This window comes from Corapipo altera, unplaced genomic scaffold, assembly GCF_003945725.1.
Source record: "Corapipo altera isolate COAL_440 unplaced genomic scaffold, ASM394572v1 23b, whole genome shotgun sequence".
Taxonomy (NCBI): domain Eukaryota; kingdom Metazoa; phylum Chordata; class Aves; order Passeriformes; family Pipridae; genus Corapipo; species Corapipo altera.
In genome coordinates this window covers 4,727,411-4,742,736 of record NW_020884885.1, presented here as the reverse complement: position 1 = coordinate 4,742,736, position 15,326 = coordinate 4,727,411, and the positions used below count along the sequence as shown (strand labels likewise).

The 15,326-nt window shown below is 47.0% G+C and overlaps 1 protein-coding gene across 6 annotated transcripts in view; it reads left to right on the top strand.

The window, feature by feature from the left end:
* SLC8A3 (solute carrier family 8 member A3) overlaps window positions 1-15,326 on the top strand; it is a 114,218-nt gene that overhangs the window by 22,733 nt on the left and 76,159 nt on the right. The gene's annotated exons all lie outside the window — the stretch shown is intronic.

Sequence of the window (15,326 nt, the reverse complement as noted above, 5' to 3'; positions counted from 1 at the left end):
CTTGCCTGTGCAACAGTGAGATCCATGGGGCAGCTAATTTAGAGCTGCAAGCTATTCTGCTGGACTTGAAATCCTTCCAGCCTTTATGTCCCTATGGTCTACCCATATTCCCCACATCACCTTCTCTGTGATTTTTCTATGTCTGTTCATTTACTACCTGTGTTTTTTCCCCTTATCAAATACCATGGCAAATGGCAATAATGCTCCAAAGCACTGCAGATCACAGCCTGTCCATGTGGCTTCATGACCCAGTGTTTTCATACAGAATAAAGAAGGGAAGTAGCATCCTATTAATTCAGCTTTTTTTATTGCATACAAAGTAGTCGATACTAAGCTAGGAAGTAATAAAGACCAGAGAGGCAATAATGTCTAATTGCTCTAAGTGCCTGCTGTTAACTTTAGGGAGGAATGAGAAAAATCCCTTACCTGAGTAGGGAGAGGGAGAGGGGTGTGAACCTGGTGCTAAAACTCCCTAGTGTTAAGTGCCTAGGTTCCTTTTGTTAAAACCTAATCACTTGACCCATCACAGGAAGAATTGTGCAGACTTGCATCTGGCATCAGAGAAAGGAAGTCTTTGTACCAAGCCTCCCAATACGGTACCCAGAAGGATGTTAATATATTAAGTACTATAGAGTAGGGATGCCCTAATTCAGTAACACCTGCTGCCTTAGCCCACTAAACCATTTAATCCAGCTAATATCCACTGCCCTGATACTTGATTATAAGTACATGTTCTTCCTATTAAAGGAAGAGAAGTTTCTGATTGGCTGACTTCAGCCACTGTCAGAGATGGAAGGGGATCAGCTGTCCTCATCTGGCCTTTTTCAGGGAGATGGGCCATGCGGGTTAGTCTTATTAATTGAGCCGCAAGCTGATTTCTCTAGAGAAAGTGAAGAAGAATGTCAGATGTGTGATTACAGTCTCCTGTGAGCAGGCTACCTAAAATATAATGGGTACTACCTTGATTCAACCAGGTCTTCAAGCAAAGAGACTTTTCTTGCTTGAAGAAGACCCATCAGTAAAAGGCCTGCAGATTTGGGATGCCAGAAAACAAGCCCATGAGCCATCTTCCTCCAAACTATATTCCCTTTCTCTCATCTTCTGGCCGATGGAAGAATTCTTTTTGTCTTTGAAAAATTTGACAGGTCAGAACATACCCATATAGTTGCTTCACTTGGGTTAAAACAAATCACATTCAGCAGAATCAGGCGCATCCTTGTGGGACAGACTCTAGTGAAAAAGAAGACAGTCCAGAAAACAAGTATGTGTAGGTTCCTTAATGCTGTCGTTTTTTGGGACAGTTTTGCTGTTTTTGGGCAGTGTATGGGTCACGATATTGCTTGGTACAAGGCTGTGTGAAGACACTGGGTCACCAAATAGCCAGAGCATTGTCTGGCTGAATATTTGAGGCCCTGCCTCTTAGATGCCTTGCCACTGAGGGGGATCCACTCCGAGTTACTGACATCCCCTGCACACTGAAGTGGGAACCAAGAGTCTACCAAGCCAGTGTAGAACAGAGAGGAAAGCAGGGAGACTAAAATGATCAGTAGACAATACTAAGGGTGTCATAAAGCAGTGAAAAGTTACGTGCTTCCTGCTTCAGCCCATTGATTAGAACCTTGTTTAGGAAAGGTGGAACTTGGGCTCTAGTTTCCATTCTGGTGTAAAATTCAGTGTAAGAGTTTTACATGCCCATCTCACTGCCTTAATCTTCTCAGTCTCCTCATGAAGTCACTTTGATAAGATTTTTTGACTCATGGAGGAAGGAAATTAATTAACAGCATCTTGCAAACATGTAAGACAGTGCTAAACTTTACTGTGGCTGTGCATGTATGATAAGGATCTGCAGAACTGCAGCCTCAAGGAATCTGTGATCTGTGTAAACTGAAGGAAAGTGAAAGGTTCAGTTCATGCTCTCAGCTTGTTGTCCAACACATGAACTAAAAAATTCCATCTTGCACTGTGCAGCAGTAGGCAATCTGTAAGTAGTTCAGTAGTAGGTCAGCCTCCTAAAGTGTGGCAATGGCTAGATTAATCTAAGAGGCACTGGCTTACACAGCGTCCCTGAGATTAAACTAGAGGAGAGGCACTGCAATCTACCAGATCCCTAGGACTGAGGATAAGCACTTTCCCTGGAAACTAAATAGAGAAGGGGTCTTCACTTCGATATAACAAAACAAACTACCGCAGGGTTGTCTTTAAGAGGCTTTCCCTAGAATATATGGGTCTAAAAAAAAGCTGAGTTGATGTGAGTGTTAAAGAACGAGAGGGAAATGGATCCTGCCAGCGGGTCTTGCTTATTGCCTCTGTGATTCTTTCTAGACTAACACAGTCAAAGTTTCCTTACTCACATTTGGGTAGGAGCACAAGAGAAAGCAGGCTGAGATGAGGAGGCTTGAAACAATGCAGTCACTACTGAAATATGGTCCCATGCAGTGTGTGTGTGGGTGTGTGTATGAGTGTGTTTGAGTGTTGGACAGCTATAAATCAAGCCATGTAATCTTGAGTGCTGTCATCTGTTGAGAAGGGAATTGATCAAGTCTCAAATATTTGATTAAGCTGCCTCTTTTTCAATACATCTGTTATTTCTGAACTCCTGCACCAGTGAGGGTCAGATACAACCTAAGCAACTGAAGTGGGATCCTAGCTCTCTTGTTGACTAAAAGGATCAATCAATTCCAAAACCTTTTTTCAGTATGACTGAATACTTTTCTCTTAAATGATTTTGCATGTAAATAAATGTTAGGTTCTTCAACGTATGAAAATGTAGAATGATTGACCCTGCTGCTTTATCATGTCCAAGCAATAAAGAAATCATTAAGAGCCAGAAGCAAAAAATTAATTGGGTTTTAAAGGATTTTCTTTTTGCATAATAAAGAGAACTCTATCAAGTCATTAAATTTAATTTAAATTTTTTTAGTTTAAATTGTTTTCTCTGTTTAAAATTTCAAATTCATATGGAAATTTCTATATGTCTTGTTTTAGAAAATTTGGGAAGATACACAAGTTACCAGTAGCTAATTGATAGGCCAGCTGGACAATGAAGTCACAAGTTTTGCTGTGGCCCTGTCACATGGAGTTAAGGTTTAGGCCAAGGAGATCTACTTTGTAACTCACCTTTGTTACTGGTTGCAAAGTTACATGCAGGACCTTAAGGCTACTAAAATCATAGCTGTCTGCCCTGAGACTATAGTTCACTGAGTATTGCTGTGGCTCAGGAAGGAACTGCATGTTGAGAGATGCTGAGTGTTACACTGGTATTTAATGGCCTACAAAGTCTCTTTGCAAAGTCAGCATGGCTAAACTTTGGTAATATGTGGCATCGTGGGTTGACCTTGGCTGGATTCTAGGCACCCACTAAAGTTGCTCTGAGCTGGGAGAGGTTACACAGGCAAAACAGACTCAGCATGGGGTTAATACTAAAATTTATTACTAACAGGATAAGATCTAAAGAGTGAGAAATAAAACAGTCTTAAACACAGTTTCCACCCACCCCTCCTTCCTTCCATGTTCTCCCTCCTCCCCCCGCAGCAGTGCAGGAAGACCAAGTCCACCCCTCAGGTAACAGGTCTTCTAAATCTGTTGTCCCGTAGGTCACTCTTCCATGGGCTGCAGGGGGACAGCCTGCTTCATCACGGTCCTCACCCCCCCTCACCAAGGGGGTCCACAGCTCTGAGTCCTTCCCCTGCTCCATGGGGTCTCTCCCACGGGTAACAGTCCTTGATGGACCTCTCCAACGCGGGTCTACCCCTCAGGCAGTAGTTCTTCCATATCTACTGTCCTGAGGGTCACTTCTCCATGGGGTGCAGGGGGGGCTCTCTGCAACCCGATGGTCCTTCATAGGATGCAGTCCTTTGTAGGGTGAGCTGTACCAATGTGGATCCCCCCCAGGGCTGTGAGTCCTACCTGGGAATAACCTACTCTGGCGTGGATTTTCCTCTCCACGGGCCACAAGTGTCTTGAAGGACTCCACTCCATCCTGGGCCTTCCAGAAGGGGTGACTGCCTTCTTCCATGCATCCATCTGCTCCAGCATGGGCTCGGCTTCACCACGGCCGGCCGCACCGGGTCCCGGCTCAAGTCGGCTGGGGGGGAAGGGAGGGCAGTGCCTGCCGGCAGGGGCCACTCTGCCACCCTGGCCTAGCCCAAGGGGCACCCCTCCCCACCCCTCACAGTTCACCTTGGGAGTTTTGGTGCTGTCGATGCTGTTCAGCTCCTCGGGCAGGATGGGCTCCAGCATGGGCTGCTTGTGGGGTGGGCCCAGGGGGCTGCAGGGCTGCTGTCCATGGGGCCGCACGCCCCGGCCCCGACCCCAGCTGCCCCTTTGCAGGGGCCATCACTCGGCTTGGTCGGCACTGCCGAGAGCAGCATGGGTGGCTCGCAGGGTGGACCTGGGGGCTGCGGGGTTGCTCTCCATGGGGCCGCACACCCTGGACCTGGACCTGACCCCAGACTCGGCCCCAGACACCCCTTTGCTGGGGCCACTAATGCCTGCTCTGGGCTAGGTGCTGAGAGGCCCAGGCTGAGCTGCCACCACCCTTCTCCCGCACCCCCCGTGGTGGGGGAGGCGGCGGGTCTGCCTGGGAGCTTCAGTCAGCTCCCCCCTGTCTGGAAAATTCTTCTGCGCAACAAACTTGTTCTTAAATATGTTATCACAGAGGTGCAATTATTGGCTCTCCCTTGGCTAGCAGTGGGAAGTCCCTCCTGTGGCTAGCTATCATTGGCTTCATTGGGGGGGAAACTTCTAGCAGCTTCCAACCTGAGCCACCCTGTGTAGCGACCTTGCCACCAAAAACCTAGCCACCTCAACCCACAACGCATGGGAACCTACAATCCCTTATCTATGTGTGTGTTAGGCAGAGCACTTAATATCAGAAGGGCTATCTCCTCCATTTGTACAGATACTGCTGGAGAAAAACATATTAAGCCTGCCTTGTTAGGCTGTGAGATGTTATTTTTTTTCTTTAGGATTTGGGCAGGATGTTGTGTGCAAGTTGCCTCTCCTTGTCGGCTTCTCCCCAGAGAATCCCCGAGGCTGCTGTGTGCATGGCTAAGGCTGTGCCATGGAGTCTCTGTGAGCCTTGGGCTGTCTCCCAGTATGTGCTTAGTTTGGTGAGGCTGGTCTTCCAAAGTGCTACCATAGCACTGAACAGTGGAAAACCACATGCATTTCTTCCTGTTGGGGGCTTCAAGCACTTTGTGTCAGGGGGCTTATGAAGTATGTGTCTGTCTATGCATGTGGTCAAAAGTGTTCCTGTCTGGGTCAAGATCTCTTTGATGCTGTGCCCTAAGTCTGGTAGTTGACAATTGTCCCAGGGCAGACAGCATATGCTGCTGCTGCTGCCGCCCTCTCTCCTGTGTGTTGTGCCACCCTTGTTTGGTAAGAAGGTCAATATTGCTTCCTCCTTCTTTCCCCCTCCTGTCCACCCATGCTTGGATGCAGAGATACCTGGACCCTAACCCTTTGCTCATTTTCCTGATTGCTGTTAGTTTCTCCCAGCAGATCTTGTGAAGGTGATAGTGGAGAAAAGTGAATGGTGTTTTTCTGGTTGAAGGATGTCGCACTGAGGTTTGGCATCATTAATTGTCCTTCCTTTTTGCCATGCAGCACTTGAGGAAACTGTCAACTTAATTTTTTGATTTGATCACCTACGCAGTCATGGTTGTGGCATTTTGAGGGAAATGCTGTTATTGATACTTAGATCTTTTGCATGGTATTTCATCAGTAGATCTCATTGCACTTTGGGAAGGAAATTGAAACAGTATTCCCATTTTGCAGATGAGGGAAAAAATACAGAGAAAGTGACTTCCTTTTGGATTACCCAGCAGATCAAAGGCAAAGACAGGAATAAAAACTAATCTCACTGAACTGCCGGCCTGCGCTGTATCCAGAGAAGGTGTGTGTATGTCAAGCTTATAATTTTCTGTTACTCAGGAACACAGTGAATTTATGCAGATTTATTGACCTCTCCCCAGCCACTGAGAATTGGGTTGGTACAGGTGTAGACAGAAGCTGCAATATCTCTCTGTTCCCCCAAACTGACAAGAGGAACCACAGTTTTGGATTCTTGTTTTCCTAAATAAAATTTTGTCTACGTGACATGGAGGTGTGCTGTGTCGGCAGACTTTGCTTTACTTATATCAGCTGTGATGACTCCAATTAATGACTGAGGTAATAACAAAATTATTTGGGTACTCTAGTCTTAAATCTTGTTCAACAGGTCTCATACACCATGCACTGATCCTGAGGCTCTGGGCTCTGAGGAGAACAGCTCTCAAATAAGACTCAAATAAATAGGACTCCAGGCAATGAGAATTTGTTGTGCGAGGCTGATGCTTTCCTTCTCTCAAGACATGCTTCCTTCCCATTAGAGCCTCTTGAGATTGAATCCTCCAAACTTTTCTCCAGTTTGTCTCTATTAGTGGGTAAGCTACCTTCTGGCTTTCTCATCCTGCTTCTTCACTTAAATTAGAAGTTCTTGACCCCTATTTTAATTCTCATTAAGGGAAAACAGTAGCAGTTGTCCTCCAGTTAAACAACTTTTCTCCTGCTATTTTGCCAGTGGTGAAAGGCTGTTGTATTTGCTTCTTACTATGAAATTCTCAGCAGTGCCTAATTTAACTGATTCCTTTGCATACATGCACAAATGCTTTAGTTTCTGCTACAGTCCGTCCCACTACGAGGTCTAGGTGATGTGACCTGCAGGGGATTAGTGTAAGGCGTCAGGGGACTGTTTCTGGAGTGTCAGTAAAATCAGCCTGCAGAAATGTGAGACCTTGACACCACACTGGGAAGAAGAGAAGGCCTGAGCTGACCTTTACCCTCCCAGATAGTCCTGTTGGCAGGTGTCAGGGGGATATACTTGCTATCTGTCCATGAAGAAGGACAAACAACATCCTGTTTCAGGGACTGTGACTTCTTGCCCACCAAAGGAGGCATTTGTATGAGTTAATGTGACAGCGTTAAACAGGAGAGGCCTGGGACCCCAGCTCAAAAAAGAGGCATGTGGCAGAGATAGCTCTTCAGAACTGGTGCATGCTTTGATCTAGCAGAGAAGCCCCTGGGGAACTCATGGATTCTTGAAGTAGGAGTGCCTTGGAAGGGACATTTTGGGAGGTGTTGGAGAGGGCAGTGATAGTTTAATGCAAACACAGGGAAATTCACCCTGATGAATGACCCAGCCAAGGTTTGGATTTAAAAACAAACAACAGATCAGAACTGATCCAACATAAAACAAGTCTACCGAGGCTTTGCCTCCTTTACTCATACTGACTCATGCCTGACTGAGTGGAACACCTTTGCAAAATTAATAGCTTAGAGGTCATGCCCTTTTCACACAGGTTTGCAGAGACACAGGTTGTATTTATTTCCCATCTGTAAGAAGGAGGAGAAGGCAGAGTTTGAATGATGCAGCTTCAGGGGATAAGAAAAGATGCTGGTGGCAAGCTTGGTGGACTATATATCAGTCCAAATATGTGCTGGGATTTTTTTTTTAAGCCAACAGTGGGAACATTTCTTACAGCATTATGCGTCTGTGACTTCTAGCAAATCAGAGTGCCAGTAAAGTCTAAGTTAATTATGGGCTTATCCTTTTGTAATTGAGATGAGGAAAACAACAGTCTAAAGTCTCCCAACCTGAGATCCTTCAGCACCTTCTTTATGTGGCTGAAGAGAAGCAGCTCATCCTGGTGTGAGGTGGCAGCTGTTTCTAGTAAGAGATGATTTACCTGTTGCTAGCAGTGTAGCTCGTTTCTTATTTACCTCATGTCAGGAAAAAAGGTGATAAAAGAATTTGTTATGCTAGCTGATTGAAGCATGAGAGACCAAGTTCATCTTCCATTCAGCTTCAGCAAAACCAGCAGATTTAAACCTGGGAGGAATGTGGACTGGTACATATTTACAGCTGTCTTAGCAGATGGGCTGTTGACAGATGAGGCCCCTCAAGTCTCTACCTGGGTGCTGGGTGCCAGCATGCACTGCTGCAAGCATTTTAGCTGAAGTCAGCCCTGGTGTTGAGCAGGCGCTGGCTGCATGGTGGGTTGGACCCTTTGGGTGGATTGTGCTGAAAGGGCAGCGAGGTGGAAGTCTGAATATTAAATAGGACCAGTTCTTCCAGCCAGGGTTTGCAGAAACCGTCCTTAGAAGGCCAACGGAGACGTCTGCTGAAATGCCGCAAAGCCTGAGCAGCTTCATGTGGAGCATGGTGTAGCCCCAGAGCTGGACTGCAGTGTACTGGGAAACTCTCCTCTGGACAGCACACCCCTGATAGCTGGTGCTGTGTCCTGCCTCTCTCCCTCTGGGTCCTCATGTGGAGCCCCTCTGGGTGTTAAAAGCAGGCCAGGACTTGATGCTCTACTCCTTGTGAGCAAAAGCCACTGCTCTGATCTTGTCCTGTGAGATGACTGAAAATCTCCTTCAGTGTTTTCAGGTGCTGAGGAGGAAAGAGACTTTTTCTCTCTTCCTTGCTCATCTCTCCAAACAGTTTCCAGGAGTGGTCGCTCCTGCCTGTATTACAGCTGTTGAGCCAAGTGTGTCTTTGCTGGTTTATCTGCTGCTACTGAACTCTATGTAAAAGTATGTTGTTACAGTGAAATGGGGCAGGAATCATTTTTTGTGCTTCTGTTTTTCTTTCTATGAGATAAGCGAGCCAAATGTGTCCTACCCTCATAAAAATACCCACCTGAATGGTGTGCTGCTCTGCCTTTATCCTTTAGAGAAAAAAGTGTAATAAAGCTATCAATATTTAATGTAGAAATTTTGCTCCACTTATCTCTGCTTTACCTGTCTTTCCTCCTGGTTGAGGGTTTTGCCTAATACTTCTATCTCCACTTCTCTCAGTAAAGACAACTGGACCACGATGCTGTTTAAGAAGGATGTGCCAGGATCAAGTGTATTGACTTTGCAAGACTAAATAAGCATCAAATGCTCTGTTTTCTAAGACATCAGAAATGCTTACTGTTGGGGTGAGTTGTGGTGGGCTTTTTGATAGCTCACAGTAGTTTTCTCATTCTGTAGTGGAGCTGGGGAGAGAAAACATATGAATTGGCAGTTTTTCCCAGATGTGTCCTGTTAGCTGACACTGCCGGAGGTGGGCAGAGCTTTGCATAATGCAGAAGCACAGTGAGCAGACTATGTATGAGCAATAACTGCTTGCCTAGCAGCTGGGCTCCTAGAGTTTCATCAGCTGTATCCTACAGAGCAGTACCTGAAAGCCATAGCAGGGTGGAGGAGCCTGGCTACTGCTGGTGTGAGAGGCTGTAGCACTGGGGAGGTGTGAGGAACTGTGTGCACTTTATCTCAGTGGCAACTGTGGTGCCTGTCCTATTGGGAGGTCTTAATTTTCTGTAATTAGCAAATTCTTGTCATAATTATCTTTCATGCTCTTTTTGTGGCCTGACAAGTGGAGCAGTGCTAGATGTGGTCTGTGGGAGTCAGAGCTGATGGCAGCTTCAATAGGTCATTAGACTTTGTGATGGGCAGCTGATGCTGACTTTCCCTTGAGGTAACTTTAAAAAGGAGAAAACAAAAAGGCTCAGAGGCCTGATTAACCCATCCTTTGTATGGTACCTAGCAGCAAGAAAAGGCATAACAGACGTGACATCTTCCCTGGCTTGAAACTAAGTTGTAGACAGCAGTGGAGGAGCAGGAGAGAAGTTCAGGGTAGTTTCCTTGTAGCACAGTGTCCAGAGGAGAGGGTAAAGAGCAAAGGATCTGCTGCCTTTGGTGCTGAGAGAGCATCAGTAAGTGGCAGGTGGTTTTTTTTCTTCCCCAAGCTCAGTGGGGAGCATTATGTCCCCTGTGTGTTCCTGTGCAGTGCTTCTGGCCATCCAGGAGTTGGAGCAGGTGAGGTACCACAGTGCAGCGCAGTTTAAGGGTACCAGTCCCCAGCTCACAGGCGGGCGGTTCAGGGATAGCAGCTGGTTTTGCAAGTCTAGTGCTGCAGCTCCCCTGGGGAGATCACATTCACGAGGGAAAACGTGAATGAGTCCAGACTAAAATGGAGAGCAAAATCCAAGGGTTGAAATACGCCACTCTCTTTGTATGACCAGGTGATGAAAGCATGGCCAGCCTCGGGGGAACAAGCTGCTTTTTCCTGGGGTCACTCCATCTGTCTCTGAGAGACCAGGGTAGCCATTCACAGCTCTGGGGCATTTGAAGACAGGACAAATGAATGGGCAGGCTAAGGGGGGACCCTTGCCAGCATGTGCTGTATTCACTGGAGCCCCCGTTTGGCCTGGCCTGGGACTATTAATGTCATGCCTCTGGAGAACACTCGTCAGGGTCTTTTCTAAGGAGGTTGAGGCTCCCTCGTATATCTCATATGACATGTCATGCCTTGTGCACGGCCATATTTCCTGGCCCTGCACTGGGAATAGAGCCCAGCAGTTACCTGGGCAGGGAATGGTGACTGCCCTTGGTGAGGGACTTTTTCCTTGTGTTGCAGGGCTGTCCTGGTGGCAGGCAAGGCAGTTTCTCAGGGCTATGAGACTGTGGAGGAGAGGCCCAAGGAAAAAGTACACAGCAACAACAAATTTTTGCTAAGGGTACCTTCCTTCCAATTTGTGGGGGGAGATGATTTTTTTTAAGTGAATTGCTGCATAAGGTAATGGCCTGCTCCCTGGAGGGTACATTTAATGGAATTAAAAGGTGTCTCTATCTTGTTTTGGGCGGTGAGAGCTTCCTCGAACCGCTGCCCAGAATACTTGTGAGACACCCTATAATTCAATTAGAAGTACCCTCCAGGGAGCATATAATTATATCATATCTATGAAACATAATGACAGCCCCCTCGTATCACATGGTGAGCAACTGTCTGCTGCTGCCCAGAACCTTTCACCGGTGAGGAACTAATCTGCTTAGTGCAGATTGAACTCGGCGGTGTACAGCACTTACCCAAATGCTTCTGCAGGGAATCCCTGCCAGCAGAAAAAACCTGTTAGCAGCGTGTGAGCATCACCGCACCCGCATCCTCTTCCCAACCTTTGGACCACTCCAACCAGGGCTGCTCACCTCCACCTTTGCCATTTTCTCTAAAGCTTCTTGGGAATTTTGAAGAATGGGAAGTTTTCTTTAACCCTTTAAACTTATCTTTTTGCCCCGTATTGTGTAGTACTAGCCAGTGATCCAGAATGTGTTGAAGGGATTGAGTTCCATAATAGGCAGTGTCCTACCTTTCTGCTGATAAGCCTGTAAGATTTTGATACCAGTTGGGATGTTCTAGGGAGAGAAATAATTATAGTGCCAGTTGAAATGTAGACCCTCTGGTGTGAACCACAGCACTACACCATCTGAAATGGTTTAAGACTAGGGGTGAGGAACGCTGTACCTGACCACCATGTAGGGGACTTCATGGGATACTGTAATTCCAATTAACTCTCACAAGAAGTATCAGCTTAAATCACTCTGAAGAAGACCGAAGAGGGAGGGCAGGGTGGTGAATTGGCATGACTTTTGAGTATCTAAAGAAATCACATGAAGGAATTTCCTTACCCACAGTAGTAGTCAGCTGGGAAACAGCGTTGTGTGCCTCATGATTGAAGAATACCCCTAGTCCATTGAGGACTGAGGATGCCTGCCAAGACTGGGCTGCCACCAACCCTGCTGTAGTTCAGCAGCTTCTGGTGGCTCTCACAGAAAGTTTGTCCATCTACCCAAATAAACGCATCTATCTCTCACAAGATTGTAGTTGCTGTGGGTGCTGTTGAGTTGCTGTCTGTCAGCCGTCAGAATACCTTTTTACCCTCAGATCCCAGAGCTCTGATTGAGCTGGACACCTCTGGAATATGGGACAGGCAAGGGACCTTTGAGAGATGATGGAGGCAGTGGATGAGTGAGGTGTGCTCCCATTAAGAAGCAGGAGAACATTGTGCTGACCTTGAAGACAATGGATCTGAATCCCAATCCTGGCATTTTGGGGATGAATCACCAAGGGTGGAGCCAAGTTGTGTTTACATGGCGTTCTTCTGTCCTTGGGGACAGTTACATGGGGAATCACTAGCCATCAGGGTCCTACTGGGGGTGTGTCTGGGGCTCAAAGGAGCTCTGCTGTGAATTGCGAAGTAATCTGGAGAACGGCAGATAGACGGCAATGTGGTTGGAATGAGAAAAAGAAATGAATGAGAGTTACTTGCTGTAAGCCGTGGGGCTTTGGTCTTCTCCCCTAACGTGGGGCTGGGACTCAGTTTCCTGCTTCAAGGACAGTACTTCAACCAGGACTTCTTAGTCAGTGGAGATGTCTTGGAGATGAATTGAAATTCATCTCCTAGTTTCTCCTCCACTAACTGGTAGGAAAGGAATCTTTCAGTCTTGCTGAGACAATACAAGGGAAGGAGGAGCTGATTTCTGCTTCCTGCTCTTTCCCTGATGCTCTCTCTACTCTGCCCCCACTCTCACCCCCCAAAAAAAAGTAAAAATAGCGTCTTGGAGCCTACCTGCTTCCATTACCTAGTGCCAGTGAATGCTTCAGGTCACACTGGGAAGGCATCTGTTTTTTTTCAGACAGCACTGCGTTTAACTGAATATGGCTGGAGTGAAGAGAGAAGCAGCATTCTTCCCCATGTTTATCTTCTTACTTCTTGGCATCTAGGTGTCTGTAATGATTATTCCCAGCTTCAAACATTACAGCAAAGCAAGAGTTTTGGCATGAAGGAAAACACTGAACCATTGTGTATATCTTTGTGGCTCTTGAGCACCATATCCTTGTCCAGGACAGGAGACTTAGGCAGACACTTGGGGCAGGCTCTCCCTGGCTGCATTAGAGTTGTGTTTTCACCACAGCTCTGGAGTAACTCTCTCTGCTCACCTGCATTTGCACAAGGAAATTGTTGTGGTGTAACACCTTGGCTTTCTGTTCCTAGGGAAACCCCTTTTACCAGTTGACTCATACTTCACTTTGTTTTAGGAGCAGTTGCATGCTTTTTCTGTAATAAGGTGGTGGGACAGTAGCATGCCCAAGGTTATCTGACCTCCTGTAGGCAGAGCATGGAGAGTCCCTGAGGAATACTGAGGTAATATTATTTAGTTACCTTGGGCTGTTTCTCATCACAATTAAAGATAATTTGTGTTTATATTTCTCCTTTTGTATGGAGGGAATCCCAAATTACTCAAAAATTGGGCAGCAGGATCATTTTATCTACTGAGCAAAAGTACCTGTAATCATGCTGTGTTTGGCACCCCGTGGTCCTGTGAGATACCACAGGACAGGGGTTAATCAGGATGAGGGGATGCCCATGCTGGGCAGGTTGGGGGCTGGCACGGTTGGCGGCAGTGTGCTTGTTCCATGAGGAGGGTTGTGGTGTTCTGGGGGAGCATGCAGTGAGCGAGGTGTGAGCTCCTGGGTGCTGAGCATCCTTCAGTGCTGGAAGGTGATCGAAGAGAGTTTGTGTGGTGCTTGGTTGAAAACACAGGCTCCGGAGAGCAGAGTGGTTGACATGACTGGGATACAGGGACTAATAAATGGACAGTTTCTTCAGCAGGAACACAGCTACTGCAGAAATCACAGTCTTCCTTCCTGCACGGCTGCTGAATAGCACCAGGCAATGGAGGTGCTTCCCTAGGGTGACCTGTCCAGGGTCACCTCTGAGATGCTTCTGTTGCCATGCCCAGATGGGGCGTGTTGATCCTCTTCAGGAACAGCGATATGTTGGTGGGCTTTATGCCATGCTGTGACACGGCTGACCCTGGGTCCCACAGCCCTTTCCAAGGAGCCTGCTTGGATCTGAATGTCAGCTATTGCTATGAGGCTCCTGCAGGGATGTGGTGTCTCACCAGAGCCTGCCATTTAAAGCATCAACCTTTTGCTAACCCCTTAGCAGCTGTGGAAGTGTTGATCTGTTTCTACCTGTTTGCAGCAACTGGGCACACCATCCCCTCCTCTGCCACATGCACACCACAGTTGTGGGCAGGAGGTGATGCCACTGTTTCCTTCACTCGTGCTATCTGTACTGTCTCTAATAACTACCTGCTCCTAGACTCTGGTGAGCACCTCTGTGAACTGTAGAGGCTGAAGTTGCATCCATAGAGGTGGCATGGTCTTGCTCACAGCCTGCTTGTTAGCTCACATTAGGCTCCATGATGTACTCATCTCAGTTTGTTCAGTAAGCCCTTATTCACCCAAACCTTTCTCCAGAGACCATTTGGGTCCCTTAGCAACTTTAAATTGCTTTTAGCCTTGACCAAACTGAGAACCTACATGGAAACACTTTTTTACAGTGAAGGAAGACCAACTAGGAGTGGATATATGCTTAGATTGTGCTCTTTCTAAGTGCAGGAAGGTGACTGGGAACATGGGTTTACCATAGCAGATTATGCTTGACTAACCTGATGGCCTCCTGTGATGAGATGACTGAGTTGGTGACCATGGAGAGACCAGTGGGTGACATTTACCTTGGCTTTTGTTTTTTGACATATTCTCCCATAGCATCATTATAGCCAGACTGGGAAGGTACTGCCTTGATAGGTGACAAAAGATGGATTAAAAAGCTGTCTGGTCTGTCAGATGGAAAAGGTAGTGGTCAGTGCTGTGAGTTTTAATGGGTAGCCAGTTCCTAGTCACAACCTTGAGAAGTCAGCATAAGGCCTGCACAGTTCAGCATCTTAATCTACATCAGGGATGATGGGGTGACATGCAGCCCTGTCCCGGTGAGCCCATGTGCACCGTGGTCCAAGGAAAAGGTCAGTATGCTGGAGTGTGGGTTGCTGGCCAGAGGGGCCTTGGTGTAAAGCAGAAATGGGCCAAAGGGCCTTAGGAAGCTGGGCAAGGGAAATGCAGGTCCTGTGCCTGAGGTGGGGGTCAGCAACTGCCCTGGTGCAGCTGGGGGCTGGCTGGCTGGGAAAGGCTCTGCAGGGAAGGAGCTGTGCTGCAGGGAAAAACTGCTTGGTTCTTGCAGTTTAAACCAAATCAGGGTTGAAGCAGTGCATCGATTTATCAGCGACATATAATTAACCAGCAATCAGTGTACTATATAAGGAGGATCAGTATCAGCAACACAGTGAAGAAACCACAGTGCTGGACACCTACGCAATGCTCACGTTCAACTATAAATTTCCAAGAGTCCTTCTGTAACATCCCCAGAAGTTATTCCCACATACACAGTTATGTGGCTCCATGGTGTTCCTGTCTCAATGATTGTTGCTGCCCAGGATAAGCCCTATGAGACCCCACAGACCTGGTAGTTCCTGTAGACATCAGTCAGCAGCATAGCATGTCCTAGATATTAGCCTGAGTCATCACTGTGCTGACTTGGGATTTTGCGTAGAGTGGCAGAGGTTTATTCCCTGTAAAAGATGGAAGCAGCTCTGGTCCTCACTGGGATGCCAAGGAAGGG